Genomic DNA, 5,823 nt, shown 5'->3' on the forward strand with positions numbered 1-5,823 from the left:
TCAATAGACTCATCCTGTTGAGAGAATGATTCCAGAGACTATTATATTGCCTTTTCAGCTCTATATTCTTTTGAGAGAATACAGATGAGCAACAGTTACCTCAAGTTCAAAAACACCTTTTCTTCTTGAGAGGTAGAGCTGTGGGTACACTATCCCTCACATCCTTATTTGCTGTAACGAGTACAGTTTCTCCCTCATTGACCTCTAGTCTAATAAGTTCCTTATTACTCCATGGGGAAAGTTGGGATATGTTCTGAATTTGGTTTTATAGTCTGGGATAAAGATTGTTGGTTTTCAACCTTATGACTATCTAGAAAGCCAAGAGGCTGATAAAGTTCCGAAGAACAGAAAGAGATATAAAAGCATTTTTGAAAATTTATGATTTTGAATGAAATCAATTGCATTTAACCTTTTGAGAGAAAAAAAAATGAATCAGTTGTGATTGTAAAATTATTTTCATAAAGAATGATAATCACGACCGATGAAAGAATCGAAGTTTTTCTTTAAAAACTGGTTTGAGTACGAGAGTCTGAATCTATGCATAAAAGGTTTAAATGAACTTGTCTTTGAAAAAGACACAGACTCCTGTTTCTCACTACAATTTTAAAAAGGAAACACGAAAATTTATGCGCTACAGTGTATAAAGCACTCGCCACACTAATTAGTGAAAATGCCTCATACTAGCACATCGTCAAAACAGACGCTGCAAGTGACAAAGATCACCAAGTACACAAATACAAGATAATCAATATCTCGTCTTATGACGCTACATGTATATATGCAAAATATTCTAAGAAGTATTTGTGAAATAGAGTACTGGATACCAATTGTTGAAATCAATTGATAAGAAAATTTCTTGAAGAAACTCACCACTCCAGAACATAAATATGAGACAGAATAAAGATTATGTTGTCTCCCTTATACTCAGAATATTAAACACCTAAAATATATTAGCACCAGTGGTTTTAAGAAATATGCAACAATATTTCACTAGTGCCAATACATCACAATCAATTCACAAATAAAACATCAATAAAGCATCAAAGAAAGATACCAATTAACTATTTCAAAAATGAACTAATCATGCTTCTTTTATTCTATCAAAGTCAATCATAAAACAAATAAGCATATAATTGTCATGGATCACAATTTAACTAAGATAAAATAAAAATTACTTACGAAATATCATATAATTATCAGATAAGAAAATAACAACTCAAATCATGACAATCATACAAAGATATTCGCAAGCCCGAGGGAAAGTTGAAGAAAAGTTCACAAGTCCTATACATGTAAGCACTGAGTACAAGCAAACTCACACAACTCCTCGCAGAAAATATTAAAAAATTAATATTAGTGATCTACATATAAGCATGCAATAATATCACTAACACTAAAAGTATCACAACTATATGCAGTTAGACATGAAATAAAATATCAATTAATAAATCATCAAATATCCAACACAAATAGTTATGCTTCAAGTATATGCACTAATATAAATGGATTCAGCCTAGAGAGAATCTAAGTAACTCCACAAATACTAGTATATCATGACTAAATTCTAACTAGATTCTAACCACATACCAATTACTGATACAAGTCACAAGTCTAGAAACAAATAAGTCATGCTTCAGATTTTATACCTATAAAAATGAATTCAACCTAGAAAATAATCCTAAGTATGTTCACAAATACAGATATATCACGACCAAATTATGACAAAGTTCTCTGCTAGATACCAATTGTTAAAGAAGTATAGTTCAAGAAAAATAACATAATTAAGTCATGCTTCATGTCATCTCTAATCATTTAAATCATGAACAAATAAGTCACTTAATTGTCATGCACCATAATTTAAATAATTTGAAATAACAAACACTCATGCTAAAACATATAATCACCATCTAAGCATGCAAAGTAATAAACATGACAATCACATATAATAGCAAAAAGCACGAGGTACTGGATTTTAAATAAATTCACAAGTCCTAAGTATAGACAATTTAATACTCATGAATTCATTTAATAAATACGATAGACATGTTCATGAAATAAGTAATACCTTATGAAAAATATAGTATGTGATCCATTTGCAGTTGAGTAAAGTGATGAGTTGAATGCCTCTGAGACTTGACAGTTCAGTTGATGTACCTTTCTTGTATTGATCAAGTCCAGTGGTTGTTGGCATAAGTCTTGGCAGGTCTAGAATCTTCCAAAATGCGCATATTTAAAAGATCCTTGACTTCCTTTTATTGCCATCATTCTTTAGACTAGCTAGTAGACCATGAAGAATTGCAACTTTCCAACAAACTCAATATATCACTAATCTGCATTCACTTAGCAATTATCTTGCACAAGTGATGTTAGTCCACATATAATATAATCATGGTATCACAGCACAGATAGTTGTATTGTGTGTGCCTTGTATCATGAGAGGTAATAATTTGGATACCAAATATGACTCTAGCAAATAGATATTAAAATTATATGCTAGTCAGAAGTCATACCATGTCCGTGACGATCATCAAGTGTTGGATAGCAACTCATAGAGAGCTGGTGAAGAAAGAGATATACAAATTCCGTTGGATCTGCAACTGCAAAGTCCTTGAAATGTTGTATGAAGCTTCATCTTCTAGCTCACTGTAATATCCTGAACCCAAGTCTCGTCAATGGCGCTTTAGTTCAATTTTGAAGGTCGTTAAGTCCTCTAAGATGTAGAGTCCTGAACTTGAAGATTCTATTTCTGTCATCTTCATAATCTTCTCTTTTGAAGTAACTCTAAGCAACCAAATTGGCTTGTCCCTCGTAACAGAGCCAAAAACATCCAGTTGGAATCTAAATACCCGACAAGTACTAAGTAATGAATTGTCATTAGGTCAGGGTATCAGAATCCGCACAATCTGCTTTCAAACTGATTGAGATCATCTTGATGTGCAATCACTCAATCTGGATCCCTTTAAGAGCTTCTGAATCTTCCTTAAGTTTCACTTCAGATTGAAACCCAAAGAAATAACATCCTTTCACAATAGCTCTCCTAGTCTTCACTTCACCATTCGAAACATTTAAGAACTAGAACCCGGGAATGATATTGACTTCAAACCCTTTGTCTAAGCAGATGCGTTCTTGATATGTCCTGTTCATCTTCAATGTGGTGTTGAGTTTGACTAGTGGATCCACCAAATGCTCCCCCTAAGCTGTTGCTGGGATCTCCTTAATAATCCTTATCCTTGCAAAGAGATTCTGCTTGGATCTGAATCATTATTAAACCAATACTATCACCTTTAACAGCTTGGAGCAAAGTGACGTTCAATGTCCCGTCTAGACTTACAATCACCTTGTATTGATCAATCACAATCACCCTGTAGATTGTAGACTCCATAGAGTAGCCGAGGAAAATATTCTTTGATCTTCAAATGCAAGACTTGCAAAGAGGCATTTTCCTCCAAACACATACCAAGAGTTAGTGTTTGCTTCTGATTGGCCACTGGAAAGAATGGTGTCTTTCTAGATTTATCAATGATCAGGGTTCATCTTGATCAACCTTCATTTGTGACGTCTTGTCCTTCGAACACATACGAACAACACAAAAGAATCTAGGGTAGTCAATGATCATCGCAAAAAGATATCTGGCTTTGTTTGCAGACATGACATTAACTGATCCGTAGAAATCCATACGTATCATCTGAAGCGGATCAGTAATGTTAATCATATCTTTGCTTCTGTGCGATGCTCCTTCGACTTCCCTATTGACATACCTCATAATCTTCATCCATATTGAATTCCAGATGAGGTAGTCCTCTCACCAATTCTCTTCTTACGAATAGAAAGAGCTCCTTGTTTTGACATACAAGTGCGAGAGTTTTAGATGCCATAGCTAACACTTATCTGATGAAGTTTTACTATCGAAACAGCTCACTCCATATTTAGTTGAAGTTCCATATTAGCTACGAGGAAATTCCACATTCTTCCTGATTTGAGATAAAGCACTATTCCGTGAAATGACATGATGTCCTTTGTCAGAGAACAGTCTGATACTAAGAATTTGTGTGCTTTGACTCTTCCAAGAAAGATGTGCTTCCATGATGACATTCCATCAAAACAAGCATGTCCCGCAAGAGAATCTTTGTTGTCATCTTTCAAAGATTATTGACGGAACTGCTCACATGATCACATTTGCTAACAGGGTACTTTTGGTGATTCATATGTTTTCAGCTACTCAGCAAACAGAGTGCACCAAAAATCATATGGAATATATGTAACCTGCAATCACAAATGGAAAGAGTTCTATGGTCCCCAATCATAACTGGGTCCGGATGGATTAGAGATTTTTCTTTAACAGTGGTAACAAAAGAAGCAACCTTAACATGTTAATTCTTATCTAGACATTGCCCTAATGTGATCCAGACATGCTTTTCTAAAAACAATGCAAGTACAAAGACATGCATTCATGACATGAAAATAAGCCGACATGATGTTGAATACACATGGCAAACAATCAAAGATAAGATAAGAGCAAGACAGGCAGTTATGCAATTCAGAAGATTCAGTACTCTCTACTTAAACCAATTAACACAAGTGCAACAGGTAGCAAGTAGAATTACATATATTCAATAATCTTCTAAGAGCATAAGGATCTGATTCCAATATGTTGTTATATGGCTTTATACTATCTCTATTACCTAAGTCAGTTTTAGATCTAACATGAAGTTCTAAAATTTCTACTGACACAAGGTAGACATTCCATCATAGAACAAATAAATTCCTTAACAAACAATTCAGATAAATAAACAAATCTAATTGTACTAGAGAATCTGAAAGTAAGTGTTTTAAAAAAGTTATACATGCTAGGATCATAACCCCTAAAACTAAGAGTTGTTTTCCAAAGGAAAGCTTCTAATCTCACCATTGCAAATAATCAAATCCTAAATATTCATACACACGCTAAGAATCTGCTAAAGACACATGCACAAGACTATCATCAATCCTAGTTACCAGAATGTGCTCTAGCATACTAGTTCAACATTATCTATTGTGATGCTATCATGCTTGTGCTTGTGTGTTAAACAATTCTACTCAGAGATTTATAACATGCTTTGAATATAAAGAAATATGTATTGCATAGTTAGAAAGAAATCGTACCTGAGAAGTTCGAAGTGAGTCATCTTCAGAGAATGCTGGGATAGCCAGATAACCATAATCATCCTTCTCCTTAGCAACTGATCCATCTCACACCTTTCCTTAAGTAGCATAAACACTTGTTGTGATGCTTCTTTCAAAACATCCACTTGAATTTCAGACAAGCCCTATCATCCTTGTTTGTCGAGGCTTCAATATATATAGCAACCCTTCTTTTGCTAAAGATACCAAAAATATTGTGTGCGCTGACCAACTCAGTTTTCAAACAGCCTGTTGAATTGAACCCTGAAGAGTCTCCACTTAAAACCAATGGATTCCATCTGAATCTGACATGACTAAACCTCTCGGACAGTTTTATGCTAATCCTTGAAGTTCTGTCCTCACATTCTTCAAAAGTGTTAACTTTCGTCGACTTGAGCTTCCTCAAATTCAGCAGTTACAAACTCTTCTGTTCAATCCTAAGGTCCTGACATTAATGCACGAAACTGATTTGGTGTGTTAGTAACTTGATATATATCCATAAACCTCCACAGTTCTCTGTCTTTGATCTCAGCTGATTCCAGATAGATTTAGCATTGGTACAATTCACTGAGTAATTGTATATCCCTGAATCGCTGAGTTAGATTGAAATCCCTTGAAGATTCTTCTACAAAAACTTCTCTTTTCCTACTACTAGTGGTGCCA

The sequence above is a fragment of the Daucus carota genome, chromosome 9 (genome assembly GCF_001625215.2).
Source record: "Daucus carota subsp. sativus chromosome 9, DH1 v3.0, whole genome shotgun sequence".
In the NCBI taxonomy this organism is placed as follows: domain Eukaryota; kingdom Viridiplantae; phylum Streptophyta; class Magnoliopsida; order Apiales; family Apiaceae; genus Daucus; species Daucus carota.